This window comes from Natrix helvetica (assembly GCF_964273705.1).
Source record: "Natrix helvetica genome assembly, chromosome: 1".
Lineage (NCBI taxonomy): Eukaryota > Metazoa > Chordata > Lepidosauria > Squamata > Natricidae > Natrix > Natrix helvetica.
Window position 1 is genome coordinate 346,116,743 of NC_138548.1, and position 18,553 is coordinate 346,135,295.

The 18,553-nt window shown below is 43.8% G+C and overlaps 1 protein-coding gene across 2 annotated transcripts in view; it reads right to left on the reverse strand.

The window, feature by feature from the left end:
- The window catches only part of LOC309396408 (C-type lectin domain family 2 member B-like), a 71,956-nt gene that overhangs the window by 7,268 nt on the left and 46,135 nt on the right, over nucleotides 1–18,553 (reverse strand). Inside the window, exons 1-3 of one of the 2 annotated variants that reach the window (XR_014176107.1) lie at nucleotides 16,376–16,551; nucleotides 11,908–11,938; nucleotides 3,157–3,341 (exon numbers count right to left, since the gene is read on the reverse strand). The gene's annotated coding sequence lies outside the window, so the exon portion shown is untranslated. Of the gene's footprint in view, nucleotides 1–3,156; nucleotides 3,342–11,907; nucleotides 11,939–15,589; nucleotides 15,611–16,375 lie in introns of those variants that run through there. The other variant, XR_014176108.1, reaches the window with a different exon arrangement.

Below are 18,553 nucleotides of genomic sequence, written 5' to 3' on the forward strand. Positions count from 1 at the left end.
GCATTCCATCAGCCTCGGGCCCTGGGTAAGGATGGTGGGGTAGCGGTAGTTATACGGGATGGTCTAGAACCGAGAGAGTTCACTGTCCCTCAGATACCCGGTTGTGAATCCCTAGGTGTGAAATGGGGCCCAGGGAGGCAGTTGGGCCTGCTGATTGTATACTTGGCTCCTCGCTATACATCAGCGGCCCTGCCCGAGCTCCTCGAGCTGATCTCAGAGACGGCGGTTGAGATCCCCAGGCTTTTGGTCATGGGGGACTTCAACCTGCTGTCGACGGGAGCAGCATCTGAGGTGGCTCGGGAGTTCATGGCTTCCATGACAGCCATGGGCCTGACCCAATTAATTCAGGGCCCCACACACGAGGGCGGTCACACACTGGACCTTATTTTTGTATCTGAACAGTGGACGAGTGATCTGGGAATAGGGGATTTAGTTACTACTCCCCTGTCATGGTCAGATCACTCATGTCTCCGGCTCGACTTCCCTGCCGCTACCCCCCACTGCGAGGAGGCGGAGCCAGCCTGTCCAAGCTGGTACCGCCCCAAGCACCTAATGGAACCGGATAGGTTCCAGACGGAGCTTGGGCCACTACCTGTAGCCCTGACCCGCACTCGGTCGGAGGACCTAGTGGCCGCCTGGAATACGGCGGCGGCTGGGGCCTTGGACCGGGTTGCGCCTTTGCGACCTCTCCTGCGGCAGCGATCCACCCGAGCTCCTTGGTACACCGAGGAGCTAAGGGTGATGAAGTGCCATAGGAGACGTCTAGAGAGCAGGTGGAGATCCTCACGCTCCGAGTCTGATCGAACACAGGTAAGAGCCTATTTAGGGACCTACCTTGTGGCATTGAGAGTGGCCAAATGTAGACATTGTGCCGCTCTTATTGTGTCCGCGGATAACCGCCCTGCCGCCCTGTTTAGGGTGACCCGCTCTCTCCTGTCACAGGGGACGCGGGGGGCACCCTTGCAGGGTAGAGCAGAGGAGTTTGGGGAATATCTGCAGGACAAAGTCGCTCAGATCCGGAGTGGATGGGCCGCCTCCAGTGGGCCGGACGAGCCGTCAACAATGAGTCTTGTGAGACCATTCTGGGAGGAGTTTGACTCTGTTGCCCCCGAGGATTTGGACAGGTTGCGTGGACGGCTGCGACCCACCACATGTTCAATGGACCCGTGTCACTCCTGGCTGGTACTGGCATCCTGGGAGATGACACGAGGCTGGCTTCTGGGCCTGGTGAACGCCTCATTGGGTGAGGGATCCTTACCAACTGCCTTGAAAGAGGCGGTGGTGAGGCCCTTACTCAAGAGGCCTTCACTGGACCCAATGGAGCTGGCTAATTATCGTCCAGTCTCCAACCTTCCCTTTTTAGCGAAGGTTGTTGAGAATGTGGTGGCACAGCAATTTCCATGACACCTTGACGAATCCGAATATCTAGACCCACGCCAGTCCGGCTTCCGACCCGGGCACAGCACAGAGACAGCCTTGGTCGCGCTGGTTGATGATCTCTGGAGGGCCAGAGATAGAGGTTGTTCCTCTATCCTGGTCCTATTAGACCTCTCAGCGGCTTTTGATACCATCGACCATGGTATCCTATTGCGCCGGCTGGAGGGGATGGGAGTCGGAGGCACCGTTTTACGGTGGTTCGGCTCCTACCTCTCCGACCGGTCGCAATGTGTGTTGACAGGGGGGCAGAGGTCGACCCTGAGGTCACTCACTTGCGGGGTGCCGCAGGGGTTGGTCCTCCCGCCCCTCCTGTTCAACGCATATGTGAAACCACTGGGGGAGATCATCCGTGGTTTTGGGGTTGAATACCATCTGTACGCTGATGATACTCAGCTGTACGTTTCAACCCCAAATCACCCCAGCGAGGCTGTCGAAGTGATGTCCCGGTGTTTGGAAGCCGTCGGGGTCTGGATGGGGGACAACAGACTCAAACTCAACTCCTCCAAGACTGAGTGGCTGTGGCTACCGGCACCTCGGTTCAGTCAGCTGACTCCAACGCTGGCCATAGGGGACGAACAACTGCCCCCTGTGGAACGGGCGCGCAATTTGGGCGTCCTCCTAGATGCCCGGCTGTCAATGGATGACCATGTGGCAGCCGTGGCAAGGGGGGCGTTCCACCAGGTTCGCCTGGTGCGCCAATTGCGCCCCCTTCTGGACCGGGATGCCCTACGCACGGTCACTCACGCACTGGTGACGTCTCGCCTGGACTACTGTAATGCTCTCTACATGGGGCTTCCCTTGGGACGCGCCCGAAGACTGCAGCTAGTCCAGAACGCAGCCGCGCGGGCAGTCATGGGGAGTACCAGGTACTCCCACGTAACACCGCTCCTGCACGAGCTGCACTGGCTACCTGTGGTCTTTCGGGTGCGTTTCAAGGTTTTGACCACCATCTTTAAAGCGCTCCATGGCATAGGGCCTAGCTACCTGCGGGATCGCATCCTCCCACACACATCCCTGCGGCCAATTCGCTCTCACAGGGAGGGGCTTCTCCTGGTGCCGTCCACTAGGCAATGCCAACGGGCGACACCAAGGAGTAGGGCCTTCTCTGTGATGGGCCCAACCCTCTGGAATGACTTCCCCCCCGACATTAGAACCACCACTGACTTCTGCTCCTTCTGGCAGAAACTGAAGACACACCTGTTCCGACTGGCTGGCCTGGCATAATTTTAACGTCTACCTCCTGGCATATATATTTCTTACTGGTTTTTTTAGGGGGATTGTTCTTTTAAACTTAATTTTATAGGATATTGGGGTTTTAAATTCTGTACATTTTAAATTATTTACTTAGCAGTACAGTTCTGTATATCTTTTTATCCTCCTCTTATTTATGTATCTATCCACTTAATAATTTTAATTGTTTAAATTTTATAGTTATTTATTATGTATTTTGATATGGACTGTACACCGCCCCGAGTCCCTTTCGGGAGAGGGGGCGGTCTATAAGCGCTAAGAAATAATAATAAATAAATAATAATATTCAAAAACTGTGCTGTAATTCAAAAACTGTCATTTGGGCTAATTTGAGGGTACAAACAGATAAACATAATGAGAGTTTTAGTAGCATACAGGTAATAATAATAAATGTAAAAGGACTGCTTTTTATATTTGTGAATACCAGGACAATTACGCAGTTAATCATGGTGTCTCCTTATTTCTTACCAATTCCTTCTGAGTATCAATCACTGCCAAGGATGAATTTAATAAAGAACAGGTCTTTAAACTCATAAACCAATCCTTTTTTTCTCTTGCTATATAGAAATATTTTCCCTTGTATGTAATCCAGGAATCCGTGCAGGATACATTTGGGCTTGCAAGGTAAAGAGAAGACCGGGAGTGTATTCTAACTGGAAGTAAAACAAAATAGACAAAAATAGAAATCACAATTAACTACAATTCTGACAACAAAGTTTGAATAATGAATATTCAGCACTTACATGGAATTGCATAATATTTTAAGGAAACCAAGTGAGTTAACCTATAAATGCAGGTAATCCTCAATTACCAACTGCAATTGAGCCTGACAATTCTATCAATAAGAAACACAGCTGGAAAGTGAAAAACCATTGACCCAATCTGGGTCGGTCACCAAGAACTAGGGGTTTTGTCTCCTGAGTTTTCACACTTTCCCATCCTCAGGGACCTTCTCTCTTGCAGAATAGCATGTGCTATTCTGTGTGTGGGATTACTAGTGCCTGTTGTAAATGGCTTTTTCGATGTTGATTGGGGTGTGTTGATGGTTGGCTTTTAAGTCATTAGCTGTCATTTGCTTGTGCTGCCCAACCCTCGCCTTCTAAGTATTTGATAGGCTGGTGGTAAATCAGCATTCCTACTGACTGACAAGGGGCCTGTTTCTCAGGCTTCAATCACTTCCCTGACTGTTTTTGTGCCTGCTCGTCTAACAATCTTAGTAGCTGCAAAATTGAATGTGTGTCAGAGGAAATAAAAGAGGAGTGAAGGGGAGTGGAATTTGCAGGAGACAAATAGTTCACATAAATAGTTCATGACTCTCTGAGACTCCTTGCCAGGTTTTGCAGATATTGACCTGGCAGCTCTCCAAATCAGATAGGGTTTGTGACTGTAAATCCTCCCTTGAAAGACTTTGCCGGATGTGAAGGAGCAGAATTCACAGTAAATTAATAAAAGGGTTTTTTGTCGGGACAAGGAGCTTGCTTCATGCTCTTGGGAAGCCTAGAACATCAAGTTCCAAAAACCTTCTCTGCCATTTGGGCTCACCCAATTGTTTGGAGCTGTATCCTTTTTATGCTATAAAACAATGGAAAACTGAAGAAAAATCCACACAGTTGCAGTCACAGGACTTTTAGATAACATCTGAGTCTCTAGAATCAATTGCTGTCACTAAATGAGGAGTACCAATATTGTTTATTATTCTATATAAGGGGAGAGTGTTATGTGAGTCTGGGGAAAGTGTCGGGCAGATTTGTGATCAAAATGGTATGAAAAGTGTCAATGCAATCAATCTGAGAAGTGCAGTGTGGTTTTATTCCAGGCAGGAGACAAATAGACAAATGGCAAGTCATATAGATAAGTATAAATATGTAAAAAGCAAGTTCACTGCATATTTGTCAATTTAGAGAAAATACATGATAAAATGAATTATGGAATAGATGGTTGCTGAATGCAGTAAGAATTGTTTATGATGGAAGTGAAACATTTATGAGAATAAATAGACATTTTTGTGAATGGTTCAACGTGGAATAAGATAAAGATGTGTGCCAAATGTATTATGGATAAATGTAAAAGAAGTTTTGTGGTGCCTTGGAGTAAGTGTTATGTATTGTATATAGTGTATAGTTGTCAGTTGAAGTTCTCATTCTGGTCCTCTGTTGGAGCGGGGAAATACTCTCTCCTGATTGGTTGTTTGGCTCAACAGTTTCCTATAAAAGGAGCTGTGTCAGCCAGGGAGTTCAGTTGCCTCACAGGCAGTATTGAATAAAGAGCTATTAGAAGTCACTCTGGCCTCACCTCCATTCCTCACCCAGTAAGCATACCCAGATAAATGCCATGGCATTCAGAGATGGTATTCAGCAGGTTCTGACCAGTTCTGGAGAACCAGTAGCGGAAATTTTGAATAGTTTGGAAAACCAGTAAATACCACCTTCTGACTGGCCCCATCTATTCTCTGCCTCCTGAGTCCCAGCTGATTGGAAGGCAATGGAGATTTTACAGTATCCTTTCCCTGCCATGCCCACAGAACTGGTAGCAAAAATTTTTGAATACCACCACTGATGGCATTGGCTCCGAATCTGTATAATTGGCAGCAAATGTTACATGGATTGTACAATGCAACAAAGAGTATGGGTCTAAAAATTAAAGTACTTGATATATCCCCCCCCCCAGGGAAAATGGAGTGAATGACTGCATGATATCCATTCAGTGCCCCAAAACTAGAGCAGGTAGCTGAAATTGATAGATAACTGACAGCATTTTTTTTTAATTAAAAATGGAAAATGGACAAAGCTTAAGACTGCAAAGCTGGTAAAAAGGAGGGAGGGGATATTTGGTCTGTTGCAAGGAATCAATGTCAAGAAAAGTGAAAATGGCTCACGCATAAGAGTGTAGTTCGGCTTATCTTTGAAACGAAGTCATATGATGGGATTCTGGAGATGTGCCTTTTCTATTATGATGCCTCCCCTGTAGAATTAGGTCCCCCACCTTGTGGCGGGTTCCTACCAGTTCAGACTGGTAGGCCTGGGGTGCTGGAACTGGCAGCGACCCAGGCCTGCCACGCCCCCAAACTGGTTCTCCTGGTGGCGCCATAGGCGGTGCCATCTTGTTTTTATAGTACATTTTTATAGTACTGTGCCTGTGCGTGCTGCGCCACCACGAGGGAACTGGCACCCACCCTGGCACCCCCAATATTGTAATTCTATTTTTATGGCTGTACCCTCCCCCCGGAGTCACACTTTTTGCAAGCTCAATGGCTACTTACATATCCTTTAAATCAGTGCTTCTCAAAGTTTTTCCCTCATTAGGAAAAAACTAGAAAGTCCTTTTTATCCAATGTAGGTAAAACACTTTAAGTCAATGTAAATTTTTCAGCTGGGATTCAGTGATGGGTATGCCTTTACCCACCTTAGTCAATTTGGAATAATTTGCCTATGTTTGAGAAGCACTAAATGAATTAAATAACTAAATATGGAAGTGAGAGTTGAGTTTGTTAGGTGACGCATAAAAGTAGACCAGCTACTACTGCAAGAAAAGACCCTGCTTGGTATAGCGATTAAGGCATCAAGCTAGAAACCAGGAGACTGTGAGCTCTAGTCTTGTCTTAGGCACAAAGCCTAAAATGGTGAGTTCAAATTTTGCCTTAGCCATGAAAGTCGGCTGTCCTTGGGCCGGTCCCTCTCCCTCTGCCCCAGAAAAAAGGCAAGACCAAACGACTTCCAATACCTTGAAATAGGAATGCCTCATTACTTACCAGCCAATGAAATTACAGCAATGAATAAAACTACCACTAGGATCGCCAAAGCTATTATAATTTTCTTGGGTGTAATGCACTTATGTACGAAAGCTGCAAAACAGAAAATAGGAACACATTAAAGAGATGAAGTTCATGATTTTATTATTTAGGATTATAGCCACACAATATCATTGTTTAGGATTATAGTCACACAATATCATACTTCCTCAGGTAGGCAGGCAGGCAGGCAGGTAGAAGAGGAAAAGGATGAACCACTACTAATGCCAATATTTGCCCTTTATGGAAAGAGTCTACATTTACCCCAAATCACTGGGTATAATTTATATGATGTTTTTGTGTTCTGTATCTTAGAACTGCCTCCTTCTGGCTTTGAATGCTCCAGCTGGCATGCAAAACTATCAGGCAGTAGGGAGGGGAGGAGCGATGACACAACGTGCAGTCTCGACACTCTGAGACTGCCGTTGACACTTTTGCCGCTGGACGGTCCAGCTGGACCTAAACCATCCCGAAGAGACGGTGACCAGGAAGACAAAGCCTTGCTGGTCTCTGGATCATCGCAAAGTCCCTGATTGACCCAAGGGAAGCTCTTCAAGCCGGCGGTAAACAGGCAGCCCCAGGCTGATGAAGTCGGGATGGCTCCGGAAGTAAAAAGAGAAAGTGAGTCCATCTGGTGAGATTTTCTTTATTTTGGGAAAGACTGCCCAAAGAAACCTTTTTTTTAAAAAAAATCCAAATTACATCCTCAAGCAAGAATTAAGCTGTGAAATTAATTAATACTGGATCGCATTGGAAAGCTTTTTTTCTTTGTAACCATATTTTGTGGATTGAAGTGCTCGTAACATTTTTCGTTTCTTCTCTTAAAGTGAACGGATCAACTTTTTTTTTCCTTCTGCTCTTTGTTATTTTATTTTTTGATTACTGGACTAAAACCTTCCTTTGTATTTTTAACAATTCTTCCTATTACTTGTTACTAAATTTTGTTAAAGAACTTTCTTTCCTATAAGCCTGAGATAGTTAAAGTGAAAAGTAGCAACACAGCCACTCAGAAGTCGGAAGCTGGAGTTTTTTGAAACAATGTATCTCTTTTTTTCCTCTTTGTTTTCTCTGACTTTGTAGCAGAAGGGTTTGTAATTTGTTTATACAAACTGATAAAGAGCCAAGGGCATGAATTGTTTTTACGGGTGCCTGTGAGAACTATTTTAGCAGAGGAGAGAAAGGGGGGAAAACAAAACAAAACAGAACCCTTCTCTTTTGAAGAGCACAAAAAAAAAAAAAAATAACTTGTGCTTAAATCAACCTAAAATTAAAAAATAAAAGAGGCTTGGAAGGCTAGAGTGGCAGTGGCTATTAGTTTTCCTTTTTTGAAACATGGATCAATATTCAGATGAGGAAACCTTAAAATTTCAAAATATTTTGGCTGGAATTCAAAATTTGTTGGAAGGATATGGGAGAGTTGAGAAGAAGTTGGAAAAACTAGTATTCCTCACAGCAAAAGATGAAGGGGTTGGAGCCCCAAAAACTAAAGGGGAGAATGAAGATATAGAAGATAAAGACAAGACAACAAATGAATTTATTAATGGAGCAAATATGGGTGAAAGTGGAATGAAGGGAACATGGAAGAGGGATTTCGACGAATTGGAGCTCTACCCCAGATTTCAAGATACAGAAGAAGAAAAAAGGGTAATGATGATGGATTTAAGAAGAGAAACTCTTTCAGAAAAATGATTGATAACCAAAAACAAGCTAACTTTAAAAATAATTGGAGGGCAACGGGATTACCTGAGAGATCCTTCAAGCAACAAAGTGCGGAGAGAAATCTACAAAAACTTTATAAAGGCGATAAAAAGAAGACTGACACCACAACTGGCAAGAGAGGTAAGACTGTTTTGTTACTAGAAAGATACAGGTTGACAATGAAAGTTGATAATAAAAAATTAGTTAATTTTGCTTGAGCAATAAATAGGAATTTAGTAATTTTTAGATTGTTATTAAATGTTTATTCGTCAACAATTAAATAACTATAATTAACAATAATGGAATGATAATGGATACAACTTAATGATATGCTATGTACTTTTAAACTAGCAAAAGAAATCTGGATATAGATTGCAAATTGCGACCTGGGAAAAAGGCCTATAAATTTTGCTAACAAATTTCTATTTAGGTTTTGTCATAAAGGTGTAATGTTGTTGGGTGTTTTTTGGATTTGACGAGAGGAGTTGGAATATATATAGTAAATGACTTTTAGCTAATTATAATAACAACAAGGAAATGTTAATGGAAATTGTTTAATAATACATACATGTTCTGGTATTGGTAAAAGCAATTTGGATATGAATTCTAAACAGCAAATTGGGGGGGGGGGAAGCGGAGGGAAGGCTTAGAAACTTTATTAATTGATTTTTACTCAGAATATATTATAAAAGTGTAATGTGATTGGAAGATTTTTGAAATAGCTAACAAATGCCATTATGTGGTTGTGTTTTTAAGTATGAATAAGTTCAGGCAGAAGCACGTTCAAATAATTGTAGTCAAATGAGAATTGTGGTATATTGATAGTAAGATATATAAATATTTTTGATTCAAAGTGTATAATCTAATATGAACTACAAGTAATGACTATGGAAGAAATGCACGAAAGTTATTTGTAGCCAATCAACATACTTTCTACAAGGTGTATTGAAGGATGATTCTTTTTTTGTGTTTTTGTTCAATTAAAATAAAAAATTCTTTTAAAAAAAGCTATTAGGCAGTGGAATTAGGAAGGGAAGCCCAAAACCTCTGGAAAGCTTTTGTTTGGACAAGGCAGATGTGTTTGCGCTTGATGACAGTTCATGTTTGTGGTTTGACTTGCACCTGTTGATTCCACCACAGATAAACCTGAACGTCTCTCATCTCCCTCCCCTTCCCTCCACAAGGAACAACAGAAGAAGGCAGACAAGAGCGCCTCTGAGGAGCACAGAAGCCAAGACCTGGTGTCTTTTTTGTGTGGCCTTCAGGTTTCTTTCCCCACAGAACAAATCAAATGGATTTGGAGTGGTCAATAGTTGTGTAAGTCTCTTGACTTATTCAATGAGCATCTTAAAGCTTAGAAGATCATCTGGAAGAGTCCTCCCAGATGTCCTTCCTGGTTCATCAGATTTAAAATATTAAAATATTTAAAATATTAATAGCCCCAGGTAGGTGTCTGGTTTTACCAGCATTTCTTATACACTTTGCATCAGGGTGTTCAGATCTCATCTCAGAAATGAAAGGAGCACCTTCTGGTTCTTCTCCCCCTAAAGCAGTGCTTCTCAATTATTTTCTGTCATGCCCCCCCTAGGAAGAAGAAAACATTTCGCGCCCCCCCCCTCCGCGCGACTGTAAATAGTATCATTTGTCTATAAAATTGTTATAAGTACACCTCTGCATAACATAGCACACCGGTCTTTCCTCGTCTCCCACCGTAGTCACATGCTTTCTTTCCTCTTTCCCTCTTACTTGTCTATCCTTCCTTCCACCCTCCCTTCCTCCTTCCCTTCCTTCCTGCCTCCCTTCCAGTTCCCTCCTTCCTCTTTCCCCCTGCCTGCCTGCCTTCTTTCCTCTTTCCCTATCCTCCTATCCTTCCTTTCTCCCTCCCTCCTTCCCTGCCTCCCTTCCAGTTCCCTCCTTCCTCTTTCCCCCTGCCTGCCTGCCTTCTTTCCTCTTTCCCTATCCTCCTATCCTTCCTTTCTCCCTCCCTCCTTCCCTGCCTCCCTTCCAGTTCCATTCTTCCCTCCTTCCTTCTGCCTCCTTCCTGCCTGCTTGCCTTCTTTCCTCTTTCCCTCTTGCTTGTCTATCCTTACTCCCTCCTCCCTTTCTTCCCTCCCTCCCTGCCAGCAGCTCCTCCAGCATCCCAGCTGGAAGCAGCAGCACAACAGTCACCGTTACCAGGGGCAAAGGGGTGGCGGTGGCAAGATCGGGCGACCGCCGCCCCTTTGTCCCTTCCCCAACAGCGGCTGTTGCGCTTCCGCTTCCAGACGGAATGCTGGCGGTGGAGCTGCTGGCGGGGAGGCGAGCTACCTGCATAAAGACGCCGCCGAGGGCATGGCAGAATATATCCCGGCTTGAAGTGGCAGCGCTGGGGACTGCTCAGAGACTCATCAGAGCCGCGGGCTGGAGCTGTGCAAAAAGCCTGCTTGGGCTGGGGGGGCGGGGGGGGGGAAGGGAGGGAAGCCTGGGACAGCCATGCTTCCCTCCCTCCCACCCCCGCCCGAGCAAGCTTCTTGCACAGCTCCAGCCCGCGGCTCCAATGAAAATTCACAGTCCGAAGTGCTGCCACTTCCAGGCGGGATATATTATGCCTCGCCCACGCCGCCGCCGCCGCCGCCGTTGCACCCAGATGGAAAGGGAGCCTTCGCGCCCCCCTTTACGGAGCCTCGCGCCCCCCCAGGGGGGCGCGCCCCACTATTTGAGAACCGCTGCCCTAAAGGAAGACAGAAGACAATACAGATCGATATTTATATCCAGTTTTGCTATTAGGAAGACACTGCCGTCAATGATGAAGAAGAGCTCCCTATCGCATGAGAGTCGATAATCTTGCAAGAGTTCAAGTGATTATATTGGGCAATGGTGTCCATGCAGGGGTGAAATCCAGCAGGTTGTGACAGGTTCTGGAGAACCCGTAGTGAAAAATAGTTTGAGTAGTTTGAAGAACCGTTAGCAGAAATTTTGAGTAGTTCAGAGAACCGGCAAATGCCACCTCTGCCTGGCCCACCAGTATTTTACCCCTGCCACGCCCACCAACCCACGCCCACAGAACCAGTAGTAAAAAAATTTGCATTACACCACTGTGCCCATGTCATCTGACAATACATTATTTCCATTGGGGTTTTTTGGTGCATGTTGGATCTCCTTGCTTTTGTGGAAACAGATATATGCAATGTATATTATTTATTTATATCTCACCATTATTATTTTTACAAATAACTCAAGGTGGTGAACATACCCAATGTTCCTTATTCATCCTACAACAACAACCATGTGAGGTGAGCTAGATTGAGATAGAGTGACTAGCCCAAGGTCACCTAGCTGGCTTTCATGGCTGAGGCAGAACTTCAACTCACAGTCTCTTGCATTCCATATAGAATTCCAGGTCTAACAGTCTCTGACTTACTCAATGAGCCTCTCTCCAGATTAGAAGATAATCTGGAAAAATCTTTCAGATGCTCTTCCTGATTCATCAGATTTAGAATACTTGGTTCTGGTTCTCTTATCATAAGAACCAAGGAAGAAAACAATCCTACCTCTCAGCTCTTCCTAATTCTAGCTTGAATCCAAATATTGCAGATCAAAACATTTGCCCATCCAAGTTTGCTTTGTAACTCATTCCTGCCTTACTGTGATTTCTCGTCTTAGAACAGAAACCATAAACCACTGTTTTAGCCATAGAATCAGTAACTTTTCTCTCACTTCATCAGCTGGGTAGAAGAAAGATTTGAATGTCTCACTTGTATTTTCTCCTGACATCTTCCAAACAGTCTGTGTTCCAAAAAGAAAAAAGAAAGAAAGAAATCAAGATTCAGATAATATAGCAAGATAAGAAATTGGTATCACTCATTCCTGTACACAACATTGTTGACCTTACTGTAGAGAAGATACTTCCTCAAACTATTTAACCTTTTCAATATGATGCCCTCCACTTGAATCTCTCTGACTGGAATGGCAGGAGATTAGGCAATGTGATACCCAATGTATCTTTTGAGTACCAGATTGAGGAAGGCGGCTTTGTATAAGAAAAATTCACATCTGGTTGTCTGGAATGTATTTTGACCTGTCCATCCCAGCATTGGTTGGAGGAGACCTCTTGGCTAAGAGAAAAATAGTAAGGTTTTGTGAAAACGAGTAGCCTTACTATCAAGTGCAAAGTCCGGTAAAGTGGCTATCAGAGGGAAGCCTATGCCACAATTAATGTTATTTTTTGGGGGGGGGGGAGCCAAAGTCAAACAAACAGAAAAATGGTTGGAATATAAGTATGCAGAAATGTTTTCTAACTCTCTATAACAGTAATGGTGAACCTTTGTGTACGAAGGTGGGATCTTCTCACTATCTCCACCAACCATTTCCACCTCCATTCAAAGCCCCGAGCCAATCAGCAGAGCCAGGTTTTGTGGCCTTTCCAAAAGGGCAAAAGGGTAGAGGTGGATCTCAACTCCAGAGCCAAGATGTTCCAAAGGTTACGAAGACGAGACTAAGAGAAAGCTGGGAGAAACTGAGGGAGTGGCAGCAATGCGAATCTCAGCTGTTGGAAATTACTGATAAAGTTCTTGTAAACTGAGATGGGGGGGGGGAGAATGGAGACACATTGACACAGGACTCCAGAGAGGAAAAGAGACAAGAGGACTGGGTGGACAAGGAAAATTGGAAAGAAAAATGAAGTTACAGTTGCTTTTGCTTGTATAATTAAACAGTGCTGACGGAACAAGAAAGAGAAGGTGGAGTGAAGGAGAGAAAGAGAAAACATATTGAAGGAAAGGGAGAAAAAAAATGCTGCTTTGAGGATTTGAGGCAAAGAATGGAAATGATTCAGAAAGGGAAGCAGGGAGAAATTGCAACAAATCCTGTTTCCCCACAGAATAGAACCACTTGCTGCAGCCAACTCACCACAGACAACTTGCTGTGAGAAAATTTAACAATCCAACTTAATGATTTACAATAAATAAAACATTATTTTAATTTTTGTCATTCACATTTCATTGCGTCCCTCCTTTTGCATCTTTCTTTGATGATTGTTTCCCATAATTTATTTGATATTAGTATAACTCTTGTCCAGTCCCGTGGCAAGTTGACCATGGCAAGTTGTATCGTGGTAAGTTGGCTGTGGAAAGTTGGCTGTGGAAAGTTGGCCATGGCAAATAGCCATAAACTATGGGTGTCAAACTCAATTTCATTGAGGGCCGCATCAGGGTGGTGTTTGACTTCGGGGGGCTAGGGTAGGCATGGCCAGCTCGACGTCACTCCTGTCAGGGGTGCCTGTGGCAGCCCAAGTGCTCTGCCAGCAAAAACCAGCTCCCAAATTCCATTTCCAGCTGTAACAGCCTCCTGCAACCCTCTGCCAGTGAAAACGGAGCTCGGTAGGGCCATGTGCGGCCCTTGTGAGCTCTGTTTTCAGCTGTGACAGCCTCCTGCAACCCCCTGACAGTGAAAATGGAGGTCATGAGGGCCGCACGCAGCCCTTCTGAGCTCCATTTTTGCTGTCAGAGGCACCATGGGCTGCTGTTTCCAGGACAACCCCGAGGCCAGATCTAACTCAATTCAATAACAGCCGAGAGTTAGATATTTAATGTTAAAGTGTTCAGTCTTTTGCTGTTTTGTGATCGGTTCTGCAGTTATAATACTCCAATAGTTTTTACCTCAAAACTCTTCTATTTTTGAAAAAGAATTTTATTATGACTTCCCCGTTCTTCTTATTTACCTTTCTCTGGGAAGTGCAGAGCTGCTGTTCTGTAGGGGCTCTGTTTCCACAATACAGACCCAGGAAACTACAGACCAATCAGTCTAACATCAATACCTGGGATGATCCCAGAAAAGATAATGAAACAAAAACAGATCTGTGAACAACTAGAAGCAAATAAAGTTATAACCAGTAGCCAGCATGAGTTTATTAAAAACAGATCATGCCAAACCAATCTTATATCATTCTTTAATAAAGTGACTAAATTAGTAGACCAACGAAATGCTGTGGACATAGTATACTTAGATTTTAGTAAGGCATTTGAGAAAGTAGACCAGAACCTACTTCTTGGTAAGCTAGAAAAATGTGGAATAGACAACATCAACACCAGATGAATTTGTTGCTGGCTGACAAACCAAACTGGAACTGGATGGATGGATGGAACTGCCAGCATGGCAGTGGAAGATTGGACTATGTAATGGACTTGTGGGTGTGGGAGCAAGATCTTGAACTTTCAACTGGGTGGGAAAACCAGGAAGCTTTCAGATTTGGGTTTTCCCAGAAGTGCCAACATGGCTCTCTTAATAAATTGGAACTTTGAGCAATACCTTGCCTCAGACTCTGATTTAATTTTGGATGCTATTTGGAACCCTGACACCAAGTACTCTTCAATATCTTCATAAATGACTTCAATGAGGAAATAGGAGGGGAATTCATCAAATTTGCAGATGACACTAAACTGGCAGGAATAGCCAACACCTCAGAAGACAAGCCCAGGATCCAAAAAGATCTTGACAAACTTGAACAATGGGCCCTATCCAACAAAATGAAATTTAATACAATACAATACAATACAATAGTAGAGTTGGAAGGGACCTTGGAGGTCTTCTAGTCCAACCCCCTGCCTAGGCAGGAAACCCTATACCGTTTCAGACAAATAGCTATCCAACATCTTCTTAAAGACTTCCAGTGTTGGGGCATTCACAACTTCTGGGGGCAACTTCTGTTCCACTGATTAATTGTTCTAACTGTGAGGAAATTTCTCTTCAGTTCTAAGTTGCTTCTCTCCTTGATTAGTTTCCACCCATTGCTTCTTGTTCTACCCTCAGGTGCTTTGGAGAATAGTTTGACTCCCTCTTCTTTGTGGCAACCTCTGAGATATTGGAACAATGCTATCATGTCTCCCCTAGTCCTTCTTTCTCTTAAGCTAAACATACCCAGTTCCTGCAACCGTTCTTCATATGTTTTAGTCTCCAGTCCCCTAATCATCTTTGTTGCTCTTCTCTGCACTCTTTCTAGAGTCTCCACATCTTTTCTACATCATGGCGACCAGAACTGAATGCAGTATTCCAAGTGTGGCCTTACCAAGGCATTATAAAGTGGTATTAACACTTCACGTGATCTTGATTCTATCCCTCTGTTGATGCAGCCTAGAACTGTGTTGGCTTTTTTGGCAGCTGCTGCACACTGCTGGCTCATTTAATGTGGAGAAAAGCAAGGTTCTACACCTGTGCAGGAAAATCCAACATTACAAGTACAGATTAGGTGAGACCTGGCTCATAAACAGCAACTGTGATAGGGACCTTGGAGTCCTAGTGGATGATCCCTTGAATATGAGCCAGCAATGTGCAGCAGCAGCCAGAAGAGCAAATACAATCCTGGGTTGTATAAACAGAACCATAGAATTAAGATCACATGAAATATTAGTACTGCTTTCTAAAACCCTACTAAGACCACACCTGGAATGCTGCAACCAATTTTGGTCACCATGCTACAAAAAAGATGTTGGGACTTTGGAAAAAGTTCAGTGAAGAACAACTAAGATGATCAAAGGCCTGGAGACTAAACCATATGAAGAACAGCTGCAGGTTTTGGGTCTGGCTAGTCTAAAGAAAAGAAGAATTAGGGGTGACATGATAACATCATTCCAGTATTTGAGGGGTTGCCACAAAGAAGAGGGAATCAAATTATTCTCCAAAGCACCAGAGGGCAGAACAAGTAATAATGGTCAAAAACTAATCAAAGAGAGAAGCAACCCGGAATTAAGGAGAAACTTCCTGACGGTGAGGACAATTAACCAGTGGAACAAGCTGCCTTCAGGAATCATGGTTCTGTCACTGGAGGTTTTTAAGAAGAGACTAGACAGTCACTTATCTGAAATAGTATAGATTCTCCTACTTGAGCAGAGGGCTGGATTGGAAGACCTCCAAGGTCCCTTCCAGCTCACTTTATTCTAATATCTAATATCACATGGGGAAATAAAATTGGTCAAGAGATGGCCTCTCCACTCCCTTATATCATTTAGCCCTGATAGAGTTCTTCAAGCTTTACTTATTTATTTCTCTACAGGATTTATATGACCCCCACCCCTCCCTGAACTAAAACAGGGTGATTCTGGGTTACATACAACAAAAAAACAAACATTTGCAACCCCCCTTGCCCCCCCCCCCCCGCCATGAAACAATGAATATTTAAACAAAAAGAATCCTAGACTGAGAGGCTGAGAATGACAAATCCTCCCTTACCTTGCTTTCAGGATCCTTTTTACAATCCTTCTGGGTCACCACAGTACCTCCACAAAATCACTTCCGTCAAACACCCCAAAGCATTTGTGCTGCCAAACGTAAATTCTTCACCATAGATACCAACAGAGGGAAGGTGTCCTTTAAATCCCCTGTTCAGAGAACTTGCATTCCTTCCTGTTCAGAGAACTTGCACAAGAAACAGCTGATGTTTCTTGTGAACATTTGCACTCTGTCCTGTTATACCTGCTACTCATCAGATGTGCTGGGGGTGGAGAGGAGAGTCCTGTACTTTCTACTTTCATTTTTGTCATTGGAAGTTTGCCAGAATATTTCTAGCTACTAGGTGTCAGGAGATGTTTTTTGGGTGGGCTAGGTTTTACTTTGGAGTGTCTCAGCTATGCTAGATCATTTTCTCCAACTTTTCTTTGTTGTATTTGTTTTTCTTTTATTCTTCATGACAATGTTTAATCTGATATTATATTTTCTTATTTATTTCTTTGGTCTTTTCTTTGGCTGTAAATCAATCAAGTAGATAAGGCTCAGCATTCCCAGATCTTCCATTCATTAGCATTTAGTTTCTAGACTTCTTTTGACTCTATACCCTCCACCTGTTGCCATAGGCTCAGTGTTCTTATCAATCCAGTTCCTCAAATGGGGAACAGCCTGGGACACATGGACTGATGCCGAATGGAGAGGAATTATTACTATTCCCAAGATGTGGAATGCACTGTTTGCTGAAGCATATAATACCATTTATATGTGGAGATTCTCAGCCATCCAGATCATGGTTGTCTCAAAGATGGTTTTCCAAAAGGCAATTGGACTGGATTTTTTTCCCCTTGAGAAATCAGAAGATGTTTTGCTTCTCATCCTAGAGGTTTCATCGGTTCTGGCATGTTGGTGGGGGCTGTGGAGGGATTAATTCTGACAGGATGAAGGTGGGTGGGGTTGGAAGGATCATATTTCTTTGCAGATCACATTTCTCTCCCTGAGAGTGCTTGAAGCCCCTTGGGAGTTTATTTACGCCTATCCGGATCACCTGTATCAGAGTGCAAATAGGTGTGAAACCTTCTTGGAACTGCTGAAAGGGCTGTGTTGTAGACAGGAGATAGGTGGTGTTTTGTGTCCCCCCCCCCCCTGTCAAAAGAGTCTTCATCAAATTCAGAAAAAGAACCAGCAGGAACTCCTGCATGAGACAAAAAAAGAGAACAACACTTGCAACCAGCCTGCCTTCAATGGAGCACCTGTATATTGCACAGGTCAGAAGGTGGGCTCAGAAGATCTCTTCAGACCCCTCACATCGTGGACATAAACTGTTTCAACTTCTCCCCTCAGGATGCTGCTATAGGGCACTGCAGGTTGCCAGTAGACACAAAGACGTATTTTTTTCCCTCACGCCATGACTCTGCTGAACACCTAATTCTCACAGTGCTGTCTAACATCTATGCATATTAACCAATGTAGTATGGCTGTAACATTATTGTTTATCCTTCTTAGTATCTTTAACTCCCTTTTTATTAGTATTGTTATTGGTATGATTATCATTATTGTGTTGCTTGACATGTATGCTGAGAGCTTCTGCTCCGGAGACAGATTCCTTGTGTGTCTAAATGCATTTGGCCAAATGAAGTATTCAATTCAATTCAGTTCAATTTATTCTTCATGACAGTGTTTTTTATGTTAATAATATTATTTATTTATTTAGTCTTTTCCTTGGCTTTAAGTCAATCAAATAGGTAAGGCTGAGCATACCTAGATCCTCCAATTTCTCTCCCTAGCACTTGCCATATTTTTCAGAGTCTAAGATTCACTTTTTCCCTCAAAAAAGAGGCTGAAAATTTGGGTGCGTCTTATACACTGAATACAGCATTTTTTGCCTCCCGAAACCCCACCCCCTTCACCAAAATAGCCATGCATAGCCTTTAGGAGGCTTTCAGAGTGCTCCTGGGCGCTGGAGAGGGCAGAAATGAGCAAAGAAAGGTCTGTTTTTTGCTCAGTTTTGCCCCTCCCCAGCACCCAGGAGTACTCTATAAACCTCCTAAAGTCTATCCATGCCCTTTTTTTTTGACAAAAATGGGCCTGTTTTCATGAAAAATGGCCTGTTCTTTGCTCATTTTTGCCCTCCCCTCCCCCCCAGGAGCACTCTACAAGCCTCCTAAAGGCTATTCATGCCCTTTT